The sequence below is a fragment of the Convolutriloba macropyga genome, chromosome 14 (genome assembly GCF_964194025.1).
Source record: "Convolutriloba macropyga chromosome 14, txConMacr16.3, whole genome shotgun sequence".
In the NCBI taxonomy this organism is placed as follows: Eukaryota; Metazoa; Xenacoelomorpha; order Acoela; family Convolutidae; genus Convolutriloba; species Convolutriloba macropyga.
In genome coordinates, this window is record NC_134481.1 from 15,059,396 (window position 1) to 15,074,610 (window position 15,215).

Here is a 15,215-nt window from a genome sequence, read left to right on the forward strand (position 1 = left end):
ATACTTTTAAATTCATTTTCACGTTGTAGTATAGTACTGGACAATCTATTTTGTAGTAGTTTGTCTACTTTCTCGTTTTTACAAGAATTTTCACAGTGAGTATGTAAGGGAAGGTCTTTACAATACTCTGAAATACAATTCCGTCTATTATCCCGCAGCAAGCCAAGCTTAAGGGAAATTGGAATTTGCGGTTTAATACCGAACTCTATTTCGTACGGAGTATATCCTGTACTGTAATTTATTGCAGTATTATGCGCGAAGGCAAATTTATTAGTAAGACTAGCCCAGTTTGATCCGGTGTCGTTAATAAAACTGCGCAGATAATTTGCTAAGTTTTTATTTTGTACTTCAACCTTGCCATTTGTCCAAGGTGAGTATGAGGTTCGTGGTTTTAAGGTAATTCCGAATTCATGCGTCCAGTGCACAAAATCATTACTCAAAAATGCAGTACCGTTGTCATGTACTATTTGCTGGGGAATTCCGAATCGGGTAATATATTTTTCAATTAGCTTAACGGTTTCTGGTGCATCAGCGGTTTTTGATGGATACACTTGTATAAAGCGAGAGAAACTGTCTACTATAACTAGACAAAATTTCTTCTGATTACTACAAGGCCTAAATGGACCTTTGTGGTCTATGTGTATAGTATGAAACGGGGTTGTTTCTAACTCTCCCCACTGTTCTAAGGGGGCTTCGTTTAGATCATGTCTTTGTGGTTTATTCTTTTGGCAATCTAAGCAGTCATGTACTAGCATTGTAACCCATTTGTACATTCCGGGCCAATAAAAGAATCTACTAATGTTGTTAAATGTGCATGTGTCTCCGCGATGTCCACTTAGTGGATTATTATGTGCTAACTCAAAGCATTTCATAAATAACGATAAAGGAACACATATTTTTGTATCGTATAAACCGTTCTCGTCTGGTTTATTGTAACATAGTAAGTCATATTGTTCCTCGAGTAGTAGGAGGTTAAATATATTTTTATATGCACGTAGTCCTTTACAATGCTTAATTGTACTCGTGCTCGGCGGTTCTTTGCCTGCCTTTAGCCATTGGCGAACGGTTTGTAAAACCGGATCATTTATTTGTTCACGCAGAATTGTATCTGTGTCTAGTTGAGCTTGTTTAGTGAACTCTGTTAATTTTAGTAGTAAATCTTTACAAGATACTTTTACTACTTCTGTATGTAGAGTTGTCGGTTCTACAATGTCACACTTGTGCGTGCGTTGTTTGTATTCCTCTTTCGCTTGTTCTAGTTCTTGTATCAGGGATATATCTACATTTCCTTTTTGTAATTCTAACCAGTCTTCGTCGTCAAGACCGTCGTCAACTGCATGTACCTCTTCGGGTATTTCTTCATATGTATGATCGTTAAGGCTCTCTGTAGATACATTCTCCGAAGACATTTTTCTGATTTGATTTATCTGTCGTCCATATCTGAACGAGTCGGCAATATTGTATATTGCACTACATGTTTGCTCTATATCGTCGCTTGCGTCGTTAATACTAAAATCTTCGTCAGTTATATTTAGTATTTTCTTTTTCTGTCCGGGTATATGTGCAATTACCGGATAGCTAGTATTTGGGGGTGCTTTCTTTTCGTCACAGTGTAGTATTGAATAGTTTATTGGTTTATAATCCGATGTGTAGAAGCGAATGTCCTTTGGGACTGTTTTGTGTTCAATTTGGAACTTTCTCGCTTCTTCTTGTGGTACTTGTCTACTAAGTAAGTCGGGGAAAGCAAGGTTTTTGCCTTCAGTGTATATTATCTTTAGATTCTGAAATTTAGTAAGCACGACTTGATACTTAAAGAATCTATGTGATAATTGTCCGCGGCGAGACCAGAGGAATAGTATAGGTCTGTGATCGCAGAATAGATATATTGGATAGGGGGAGCCTATAATGTAGAACTCGTACGTTTGTAATGCTGATATTATTCCGCACAGTTCTCTATGCTGTGGGGACATTTTCTGTTCTGCTTTATCGAATACACGGGAGTTTGCAGAAACAATTCTTTTCCCTTCGGGGAACTGTTGAATTAGTATACTACCAGTTCCTAAGTTGGAAGAGTTAGCATGTATATGAAAGGGGTATTTTGGGTTGGGGATAGCGACGGAAATATCGTGTGCAAATTTTGCTTTCAATTTATCGAATACCTGCTGGTGGCTATCCAGCCATTCGAAATTCGTTTCATTCTTAACTAAATCATATAGCGGTTTTGCGTCTATATGATAGTTTATAACATAATTTGCATAAAATCCCATCGCCCCTAATACGCTGAGGACATCGGTTTTCGATTCTGGCGTTTTTAAGTTTTGTATATCTGCAATGCGCGAAGTGATTGGGCTAAGTGTCCCTTTCGATATTACATGCCCGAGGAATTTCACTTTTCGTAAGAAGAATTTTGTTTTATCCGGCGCAGCCTTTAAGTTAGCTTTACGCAGTAGTGCATGATATTCACGTATTACTGTGAACATTTCCGGTTTATCTTGTGCTTGTAGCAGTGTATCGTCAATATAAGTGATGGCTTGCTTTTTCTTTATTAGCGGTCCAAATGCATAACGCATAAGTTTACTAAAGAAGTTCGGAAGGGGCTTTAAGCCGTAAAATCCGACTTGATAGGTATATTGACGTCCACCTACAATAAAACTAGTTAATTTCTGAGTTTCTTCTGTAAGGGGCACTTGATGATAAGCGCACGACAAATCACTACTTGTAAAATATGCTCCATTTACTCGTGTCATTAGAACTTGTAGTGGCTCGAGTGGCCAACTTGAGTTACTTGTATCTGTAATTGAGTTTAGGTAGCGAGCGTCAATTACAAGCTTTACATAGTCGTTCTTAGGCAGTATAATAATTGGATTTACAAACCAGCTATTTAAATCGTCGTGCTCATTTAGCTCGCGTATTATTCCGGCTTGTATTAATTCGTCCATTAATGCCTCTAACTTGTCACGCAAATGTAGGGGAATTTTGCTGGGACGTTGCTTTTTAAATTCGCAGTCCTTTTTTAGGGGTATGTGAAATTTCTGTTTCGTGCGGCCGATATCATACTTGTGATGGGAGTATACATCCTCATCATCTCGAAGAACTTCTAGAAGTGCTCTGAATTCATCGTCCGTTAAGTCACTCTGCGTGAAGTCAAACTTTTTTAGGTACCCGATATAGTGTGCATAGTTTTTACTTGCATCTTTTGGTCGTGTATCGAGTCCTTCTTGTACAACTTCATGAATAATGAAGTGGTTTTGTTCAGTTGTTCTGAACTTGGGGAATTGTTCAGTATTATTGGGCTTGCATAAGGTTTTTGCATCACTTGAGAAATCAGTTGCTATTTCAGCATCATTTTTGCATTTGTTTACAATTTCATCGCCTACAATTCCAAATATCTCTTCGATGCTTTCATCTGTGTATTGCGTAGAGGACGGCATTTGATTAATTTCGGCCTTACTCACATAAACATATATTTTAATTCCCGAAGAATTAAATACATTGTATAGCAAGGCAGATATCTCAGACCAGTTCATTTTGTCTAATCCACATGCGATTTTTGGCATAGCTATGCATCTAATGTTTTGCATTAGAAGTATATTGCGAAGTTCGAATAGTGCAGTTGTAATACTTTCAATAGTCGGTTTACTATTGTATTTTTCTTTAGTTATTAGACTAAAGATTTGGTGTCCGAGACTAGGAGCAATGTATTGTAATACATTTTGGTTTATTGTATTTCCGTCACGATCGTTCACTTCTACTTGCCACTTACAATGTTCTCTCAAGTCGGGGAACTTTTTACACAACATGAGTGCAAAGCCTTTGCTCATAGCGCAGTCCTTAGAAATTGTGTGCACAATAGCCATACTACTATTGAATATTGACTGTTCTTCGTGGTTAATATAGTTTATGCAACTATCGGATTCGTTCGACTCAGCCTCTTGTACTGAGTTAACAACTGTACTAAGCATGAAACAATTATCCAATTCTTCATACTTATTTAGTATTGAGTATGCGAACTCACTACAATCGCGCATGTTGAATTTGCGCGTATCACGACTCAATACTAGATCACATACAGCGTACCCAATAATGCCTTTATTAAGTGTAATAGGGTGATTTTTGTGGTTTTCTATTAGTATAGGTAGTGTTTTCTCTTTTTGTGTACAGACTGTGTTAATAAACACTAGTTCTGTTTTTACTGTATTTTTGTGCGGTAGAAACGAAGTGCCTTTGGGGTAACATAAATCAGTGTTTTGGTGTTTGTACAAGTAGGTTGATCTTGCCTGTATATAAAGTGACTGAGACAAGATTATTGCTTCTATCTCTGATACTTGTGGATACTGTTTTTCGTTATTCAGTGTTCCATAACTGATTACTCCTGTGTGTTCTTTTAACTCTACAGCAGGAATATCGAAATACAGAGCTTTAAAGAAAATATGGCAGAAATCAACACCAATCAGGTTAGACGTTCCTTCTTGTGTAACCCATACTTTATAGTTTGCTTCATACTTTCCGTCAGTGTCAAAGTATGATGTTACTGTAGTATGGCCTAACATACGAATTTGTGATCCATTATAGGATTTTGTGATATTGATAGCTGAGAAGATTCTCATGCTAGGGTTCAACTTTTGCATTTCTAGAAATGTGGGGTAATTTATTATCGTACATGTCGAGCCTGGGTCAATCAGATACTCAATTTCAAGTCCACTATTTTTATTTATGTCTCCGGTGGTGAAATAATACATGTTTAGGTAAATCCTGGATTTTGGATTACTATTTGTATTAACTTTCGGAGACTTTAGAAGTTTAAAGGGAAGAAATCTGTGATAGCATCGGTGTAATTATTCTGATCGTAATATTCTGTTTGTTGGTTTTGATCCTCTACCCAGTGAACAGAGTGGGACGAGCGGGGTTGTTGATCATAATATCTACTACTTGATGCTTGGAATTGATTATTATGCGCTTGGGGGGGATAAGAACGTTGAAAATTTTGATTCTCACGTTCATAATATTGCCTAGCTTCAGTTTCATGGGGACTAAATTGGTTGTTTTGGGGAAATTTCTGTTCGTAGGATTTGTTGTTATTATTATTATAGTGTTTATTTCCGTATCTGCGGTTGTCATATCCACTGTTAGTATTATTTGGGCGATTCTGGTTATTAAAATACGGTTTACTGTTAGTCTGCTTTTTGTAGTCAGTACTGAAGGATGTCTTTTTCTCCTTTTCCTCAGTGAGTTCTCTCTTCATCTTTTTAAATCCTTCATCAATTCTGTGCTTAGAGCAGTTAGAAATGGAATGTCCATGATTACGGCAATAGTTACAAAAGCGTGTATTATTTGGTCGTCCTTTTCCATTAGGGTCTTTAAAGGAACCTGAGTTAATAGCGCTGACTTCGTTATTTCTTATTAGGCTAGTAAGCTCTTTAATTTGTGCTTCAAGGCTACTAATTTTATCATTTGTTTGTTTTACTGTTCCGTCAGTGCTAACAGTAAATGTTAGGTCCTTTGTTATTAAGTGATTTTGTATTTCGTCCCATGTTTTATCCGGATTTTCTATTCTGTATTCATGAGCTTTGCGCTTTAAAGATGGGGGTTGCAGGCCTCTAATAGCAAAGTCAATATACTTTTGCTCTCTTTGTCGCTGCTGTATTGTTCGTTCAGTAGCGATTTGGCCAGGATCAGTTAATCTTGCTGGTATTTTTTCAGGCCATCCTCTATCAACAGCATGCTTAATTCGGTGGAAATAATTTTTAATTAATTCCCCTTCCTGTCTGGTTGCTCCCTCAACTTCAAGTCGATATTTGAATTGGTCACGACTATCTGTGAACCGGTTTATGAAATCTCCTTTTATTTGATCCAGAGTTCTTGTGGGGTCAATAGTATTGAACCACTCTAATGCGGTTTCTGTCAGTAAGGATCCAAATAGCGCTTTGCGTCTATTTTGGTGATTTGCTAAAGCGGCAGCATCTGTAGGTAACGTTGTGCCCAAAGAGAAGTTTATTTTTTGTTCTACAGAACTCCAAAATTCATTTGCGTTTTGTCTGGGGTCATTTCCCGAGAATGTAACAAGTGACATATTCGGATGGGAGAGAGGTGTATCAGTAAGTGTTCTTACTACTGTAGCGGTACCGGTTGTTCCAGTACCAGTGCCACCAGTACCGGTGCCACTTCCAGTTCCTCCGCCTGAGGCCATTAACTTGGTTAATTTTTAAAAGTACTTAGAAGATAGAATATTTATACGAGCCTCACTGGTCGCACCAGTTTATACTAGAGGGTATGGGTTGCGAAGGTTCAAACTTCTGACTCGATGGTCGTACTCCTAGTATATGCTATCTTTCTAAGCCTGATAAGTCTCATAAAAGTATTTATTGATCTAGGTAAGTAAATTTGGCTAATTGATCTAGTTATAAGTTTTATATAATCTTTATAGAAATTGAACATAGATAAATTTACAACTAAAGTAATGAGGTTATAAAAGTTAAAAGTTAAAGTTATAAGAGTTAACTAAAAGAGGAGAGGGTCGGGAAAGTTAGTAAAAACTTTACTAACTTTTAGTTGTTATCAGTAACTTATTATTCCCTTTTGGATAAAGTCCTGACGTGAAGATTATCTCTAACTATTCGTGATTCGATATAGTTGAGAAGATTGTGTTAGCAATTTCACTTCGAATTACTTTTTACTTTGAGATTTCTTTCTCAATTTGGAGATATTAAATTCTCAGTTTCTCTGAGTTATTAATTCTTAATTTCTCAAAGTTGTGATTCTTTCTTTGCTATATATAGTTCTCAGAACGGGATAATTCCCGTCCTGCTGGCTGGACGGTAAAATGTCCGTTTGGCCGGACGGACGGACATTTTACGCAATTTGAATGGTTCAGCTAAATTGCATCATTCTATTTTTAGAATGATGTAATCTGAATACTTAGCTTAGCTAAGCTAAGTATTCAACATAAACATTACTTTAGTACACCTTCACAGACAGATTGACTATGTATTCCTGAAAAGTTTTGTAAAAAATATAGAAAAAGTGTTACCACACAGTTACAGAAAATCGTACATTTATCACTTGTTTTTAAGCAGGATAAAAAAAATTTTCAATTCGTAAATGTTATGTAAAACGATTTTGCCTTTTCTTATATCACTTATTGTTGCTTGCTCAAATTCGAAGGCCACAAAAGGAGAATTTGAAAACATCTGCAGTAGAAGACAATTTGAGGTTGTAAATTGCTTCACTCCCTGTTTTTTTTAAATATTGCTATCATTCCGGAAGCAAGCAGGAACTTTAAACTAATTTACAGATAAAGTTCGCTGACAGCAAACTTTAAACTAATTCACCCACCTGTTTATTTTACAGGAGTTTTTAAGATTGAATACTTAGCAGAGGGCAACATTGAGGGTTTTGATGCAGTGACAGGTTTTTGGTTTTCTTAACGTGTAAGATTTATCAAGTGATGTTGGAACATGAACTGCGAACTGGATTTTTTTTCCCTTTTTTAGTTTTTTTAGGTTTGACGCAATTTATGCCGATTTTTTGTCCCTTTTTCAGATATTTTTGGTTTTGATACAATATGCATTTGAACTTTTGTAATAGGACTAGACTTTGAAATTGAAAGAAAATGAAATAGACTAAAGCGTGTGGAGGTTGGATTTTTTATACGTAACACTTCTAAGCACGACAGACCTTGTTTTGAATTTCAAACACCGCCAAAGTTTTCGCTGACAGCAAATATTTAATTTAATTGCTTTGGATATTTATTTTGTGTGGTACATTTGACTATCATAACAATATTTACTTCCCTAGCTTCGTGCGTGTTTTCCTTGCTGGAAAAATGTCCCCAGTGATAGTGGAAGTTGTTCAGTTTTTATAGACTCTTAATTTTATTTATAACTTCTATCCGTATTGGATAGAAAAAATGAATTGTACGCTCAGTATGGCAGTGATTGCAAATTTCTACTTCATTTCACATTTAATGGGTAAAAATATTTGCTGAAATTTCTAAATATTAATTCTTTGAACAAATTGACAATTATTTTCTAGTAATACAACCCCACCATCGCCTGCCAACAATTCATTTACATTTCTGTTTAGTCATAATTATAGAGCAAAACCATTTTTTAGAGACCAACCAATTTTTTAATTTTCGCATTTCCTCATTTTGTTCAGACTTCAGTTTTTCATTTTCCATGGATACCAGCGGGGCTACCCTTAATAATACAGAGACAATTAGTAATTAACGCTCACGATGGGTTTACAATAAGGGCGAGCTTCTCTTTCGATATCGCGTGGCGCTAGTTAATAGACATTTCCAGTTAAATAAACGGAAGCCTCCTCCTCCTCTTCGGCTTCCAGGGTAGAATATGATCGTTCTATAATTGATATTTTTACACCTTGATTTTTGTATACGTAGATGTAAATGGTTGTCCCTACTCTTATTAAACTGCAGAAATCACTATCAACGCGCCAAATTTTGTTTCAGGTGAACAAATCAAAAAATTGTCCTAATAAAAAGAAAACAATAAGAAAAAACACAATATAAAAATATTGAGAATTATTAAAGACATATTTCATTTAAATCTTTCATTTGAAACTAAAATTTCCACCTGATACTCAAAGCAAACTTGGCGTATATATTACATCAAAATGCGCTGTTAGGTGTGAGCATTGAACTTAACATTGTTTCTGCTTTGAATTATTGATGAAATGAAAACCCACTCTGAATTTTGTCGCTTGTTGTGAATAGAAAAGGAAATTGGGGATTGAAATTGAAAATGAATGGATTCCGCCGCCCATTCAAGGGAGCAATCACGCCCTGAAGACTTTTGTTTGTTCACACTCTTTCCCTAAATCTCCTCCGCGGCTATTTCAGCTGAAATTGCACAAAAAACCACCGCCACATTCCTACAATTTACCCTCTTAGCCCAGGAAAAATTACCGCGCGAATTTTGCGCCGTCGCTCAAAAATTGGGGCGCAAACAGGAAAAAGGGGGAGCCCCATTAGCAAGCTAGCTAGCTCCCTAAATTCTTCCCCTGCGGGGATTGCTGGCTGCTCTTAAATTCCATATAAAGGGCGACTCGTTTTCTATTTGCCAATCAATTATTCAATTAATCTCCGTTCTTTTGACTTACCCTGTAAGTAGTAGTGGCTATAGTGGGCTCTTTCTGCTGCTAACCCAAAACGGGCTGCTTATCTTGAGTGGTTGATTTGATGCAATTGCTCCGTGGAAAATTTCGAATCCCACTTTCGGGGCTATTAACCTCACATTTCGCAATAACCCCTACCCCATTACCATTCCCGAATTTCATCACATTCTTATGGAAATCCAGTTAGCAGACTGGCTAGATGGGATTGGGATACGAGCCATTGGCTCTAGCTCTTCATATAGCTGAGTGTAAACATTCTGTGTTAAATCGTGCGACCGTTTATCAAATTTTTCAGATAATTCCTCATTTCTTTTATCAATTGTCTTTAAATTTAAAACATAAGAAAAATTTAAAGTATGGAGCCACTAAAAATTTATTTTTATATTGCTCATTATACCCCTGAAAGATTGAAAAAATATCAACTTTTATTTGAAATATGACTACCATTTTTGTCCACATGATTTACATTCATTTGATTCATAAAGTTAGCAAAACTTAATGAAAAAATCAGAACATCAAAAGAATTTTCTAGAAAGAATTTAAAATAAGTTATTCCTTGTCCTCGTTGTTAACAGGCGCATTTATTTATTATAAGAAGCTGCTCTCGAAGCCGTCTTTAAAATTGCGGTGAAATTATGGCAATTACTTACTCGGACTGAACATCAAGTCTTGATCAGTACTGATTTAGTGAAATTGCAAGTCTTGGATCAGTACTGTGTCAGAGCTCTGGTCATGTCATTTTTTAAACTTGGCACGTATTAAATCAAGTCTTAAGTATTGGTAAGTGTTGAGTCAAGTCTTGACCAAGACTTGACAAGTTTTGAGCAAGTCTTGGGCAAGACTTGACAAGTTTTGTGCAAGTCTTGGCCAAAAACTTGACAAGTCTAGGGTCATGTATTGAGCACACTTTTTATTATTGGTTTGCTTTCGTTTCGTTACGAAAGAAGAAAGCCGCCACTTACAGTGGCTTGCCCACAAAGTTCCCCAAAGTGAAAAAAGAAGCACAAGACAAGCGAGCATTTCCACGAAATTCACTTAACAGAGAGTGAATACAATTACGATGTCGCCCGACTATACCAGTCAAGGCCACTTTTTTCTGCCAATGCAAACAGTTTGGGATCGAGGCTAATATTGGACATTTTAAGTTGGTATATGCTGAATTCAGGAATAGCTTGGTCAGATTAACAAAATTTTTGTTAAGAAATTTTTACCAATTTTTGCTAATTTTTAAATGCATTATTTAAAATAATTCCTTCTTAAGACCCTACTTTGCTTATTAGCTCATCAATAAGCAAGACTTGTCAAGTCTTGGCCAAGACTTGACTCAAGACTTGCCAAGTCTTAGCCAAGACTTTAATTAGACTTGACAAGTCTCAAGACTTGAGACATGACGTGATCACTACTGATTTGTGAATTCAAGACGTGTATTTTACTGGAGAAGTGCTGATCGAAACTTGAAATTCATTTTTCTACCAATTCTGTTCAACCTATTACTGATTGTTGACAAACGGTCTCCGATCACACAAAATAATTAAAAATGTTTGAAAAACTGGTAAGTTTACGGATAACTATTCGATGAAAGGCTGCTCAGAAAGCCTCGGCAATTTTGTTACATCTGCAAAATAAAGAATTTGGACTCTTTTTGAGATGGATAAAGCTGCCATTTAAATTTCTCAACTGACCTTTCAAATTATATTCGAAAATTTTAACAATAACTTGAAAAACTTCTTGTGTCACTTTTAATATCGTTTCAATCTCCTTTATCGGAAAAAATTATTCGACTGTAAGAGTGGATGCACATTCTGCTTAAAAAGAGGGAAACCAAAGAATTTAACACAGGTAGCTTTTGCACCTGACATGTCCGTAATAAGTTCTAATGAACCTACTCTACGACTAAGATAGGAACATAGTAAACGGCTATTTTTGGCGCTTTGTTGCCTTTCTCTTCTGATAACACTCCGACATGAGGTTATAAAAGTGTTGACATGCTGACGTTGTTTGTGTAAGATCTTGCAGGGTGATGTTGGTTTTGCTGGAATCTTGGAGAATTTCGCACGAAACTTTTGCAAGATTATGCATAATCTTGCAAGATTATAGTAAGATCTTAAGAGATCAAGATAAAGTGCTGACTAGGGTGGTCTAGTGTTTACTAATAGCTTAATTTTCTGAGAGTCAATAACAAATTTCTGAGAGTCAAGAAGAGTTATTCGTTTTCAGATCCATACAACAGTCCCATATACAAAATTAGCGAGGTTTTAAATGGCGCATAAAATTATTGTTAAAAGATTGCTGTTTGGCTCAGAATGTTTACATTTGGTAATGGATTAATAACATAGTTTTTGTTATAAACAAAACCTATATCTTCTGCTAATTGGCTTTGTTATATCCTTACACTGATTTATCGGAAGGAAATTTATTTTAATCACTTTTTGATTACGACAGCGAGAGTTTTAAACAGTTTTGTTGTAACCGTTTTATAGTTCTGCCGGAAATATGTAGGACATTTCAGGGACCTCAAATTATTATAGCCAGTTTTGTTGAAATATCTTGACTGGTTTGGAGCTACACGAATGGCAACGATAGTTACCCTAAAAACATAATATCGTTGTGACAATAACAGAGTGAGCAAGTTCTGCTCTATTGATCTAAAATCTCGCCAAATAAGTGGGGACCCTTTTTTATTTTTCAATCTCACTCAACTTATAAAGCTATTTGTTCGCAAAATTGAACAGTATTTGAACGAAAAACTGAGCATTTTGACCAACTAAGCTAAAGTTATTGCCAGAAACCAGTCATGAATTCAGTTTTTATATGGTTAAAAATTGAGAGGTTCGAACGGAATCTTTACCAACAACCCAGGGGAAAAAATTAATCTGACAATAATGTAATGTAACAATAACTTTTAAGTTGTTTGACATTGACTCAATTTAAGAAGATATTTTATTTTCAGCGAGTGAACACCCGAATATGCAAAACAACGTTGCGAAACAAAAAACAATTAACAACTTATATCATGCATTTGCTGAAGTTCGAAAGCGTTCAATTTGCCATTATTTTACATAAGTTCTCATTTTTGTTAGTTTTTATGCAGTTTGAGGTCCCAGATAGAAAGGGTCTCTTCTCTGATCACACAGTTCAATTCAAAGTGATTTCTGACTACTGCATCTAGTCACAATTTTTTATGCACAGACTGGAGTTTATTTTCGCTGTTTTTGATCAGACAGTCCAGATCCAATAGACCTCTGATTACTCTGATTAAGCGTAAGTTAGACTTTTCCATATCTCAGTCCAGACTCAAAGTCAAACTGTTATCCAGACAACAAATTCTGAAAATAACTCCCTAGTATTACTTATCTTAGTATATGACGTCCATTTTCCAGGAAAAATAGAAAAACCCGTTGAGAGCATGATCATTGTCCAAACCAATGTACACTTGAAATTATCGCTGAACAAACCAAAGTGCATTCAAAATGGTTCTCTCATCACACGAATATGCGCTTATTTTAACAGCGTTTAGATCTATATGTCATCTCATCAAATTATAAATGTTTTTGACAGTTCTTTTTCTGTAGTTTCTGAAGTTCTTTTTAAATAGTCCTCTTTTTAGTCAATATATCCGAAGCGTCTATGATTCGTTGAGTAAATCTGGAGATATAAGCATATGTTTTTTTTATAAAATCTTATCTGTGGCGGCTTCTGGACTGAATAAAGTGGAATATTTGTATTCAAGTATCATCAAAACAAAACAATCAATTTTGAACATGACAGATGAAAAGATTGAACAAATAATATGCCGAATTTTAAATCCTGCTTAGTCTTCTCAAAATACTTTTTTGGAAAGATTAGGAATTCCCTTGCGCTCAATAAGAATCCGATCGCAACTGATAACAATATATTCAATTATTTGTCAGTTGTAATGGAGCAATTCTTGTTTTAGATTTAAACTTCAAAAAATAACTTGACCAATGGCTTTATTGTAAAACGTCCAAAAAAATTTTCCCAAGTTTAGAAGGACAAAATTCCTTGTCCTCTGATGCAGCGAAATAATTTGGTTTATCGGGAAAAAATTTGTTCGACAAATTTCTGCTTCTATGTGTTTTGAAACAAATTGATGGTTGTCTGAAAAAAAATATATAAAATAAAATTTAAACTGTTATTTTTCCGATACCTTTACAATAAAACTTTAATTTGAATTGGTAATGCTGAGGCTACCAGTAAAAATGAACAGTTATTGATTGTTATTCAATGACTGATTTCATCAAATCTGAGTTTAGAAGACAGTTTTGCAGTTGATTATTTTTGACAGCTGAGACAAAAGATGTCGAGACATCGCTTATTTACGCTTGACTTAATTAGACGATCAATGCAGTTTAAAATAAAATTCAAAAATAGGTCCATGTCTGTAATAAAAAATGTTTGGTTGTGATCGAAATAAAATCATTCTCAAAAAGCCACTGTAAAGACCAGAGACAAAACTTAAGTGGATAACATCATTTTTCAATTGAAGCCCTAAAATCACAATGTTTTCTTCATTTTAGGCAATTTAAGCTCCAGTTTTAAGCCCAATTTAGGGTTCAGTTTGAGGTTTTGGGAACCCTGAACATGGTTGGTTGACTCGTGATGTTGGAAAAGTTGTTCAATGTTAGGTGTACGGTCTTTTCGGCACAACACTGAGACTGCGTTAAGCTAGCTCATCCGGGTGGACTTAAAATTTTTATGCCCACAAATGCACAAGAGGTTGCCCGAACCCTAGTGCAATAGTAAATCCGTACTGAAACATTGTATTCCAATTATATATCATCGGCCCAGTACTGTATCAGTGTATACTAAAAGTATCATCTTGCTACCCCATTATGTGCTGTCAGTTCGCATAGACACTTTTTTATCTGAAAATAGACAGCATCCTTGGTTCCAATTCGCATAATCTTCATAGGAAAATTACGAAAAAATTTGAAAATTACAAAAAAAGGAAATTTTGAGCGATGCACTTTTTGAGGATGACGATGAGTTAAATTTTAAAAGGTTGGAGGTAACGTATTAATATTAGAAACAAGTATCCACCAACACCAGTAAATACAAAACAAAACCAGTAAATACACGCCGAGTGCCTGGAACCTGCCAATTTTACAACATTTATGGTTTTTCATTTCAGATTGTAATGAAATTTTGTGTCTAGTTTTATCACAACGAAAAAAGATACAGTACTGGTCTTACGATACAAAATTGCTATGGGACTAGGGTCCGGGTAGTCTATATATTTAACTAGTTTAATTAAAATCTTTTAAGAACCAAACTCAAAGATCATGAGCAGATAGATACACTATTTCACCACTACGACACGAGGAGATGGGGGTGGGGGTGTTGTTATATTTTTATATTAACAGGGGGTGCTGAATTGTTGGATTGTGGAATTTAGCAGAGATGGGGGAGGGATGGGGTTACATTGTTAAATTGAACGGGGGGTGGGGGTACATTGGTTTAAACTAAACGTGGTGGGGGGTGGGGGTGGTTGCTATTACGAGCTGCTCCAAGCAAGACTAAAAGGCGCTTCTAAATACAACCCATGCCATATGTGTAGTAAACACGTGTCCACACCCAGTCGGTTGTAATAAACACGTACAATTGTCTGAAATATATAATTTGCAGGATAAACTCAGAAGTAATTTTCTTATGGGTGAGAGTGCTTTAGGGCTGCAATTTTTGCAATTTATAATGTTTCAGACTAAATTCAGAGAACCCTCAGAACCAAAATCATTTTTGTTCTGTATTTTACCATGGAAAGTCTAAAATATGACATGATCATAGCTCTGGCCAGAGTAATGGAAATGCTATTGTTCAGTACTGATTTTAACTTGGAGCGCGGTGCAAGGGGGGGGGGGAGGTTGAGTATGTATATGAGTCATTATAAGTATCTCCGAAACTGTTTCAAAAAGTGAAACTTAAAATTAATGATGGCATCACAGTGCCATTTAGTAACCTAAAATACTTTGTTCATTCAGCATATCATTAGCTCAGACATTTAGTCTTTTGTCTCTTTTCATTTAACAGAGTTCTCTAAAAGACAAATCAAAGCAGTTCCG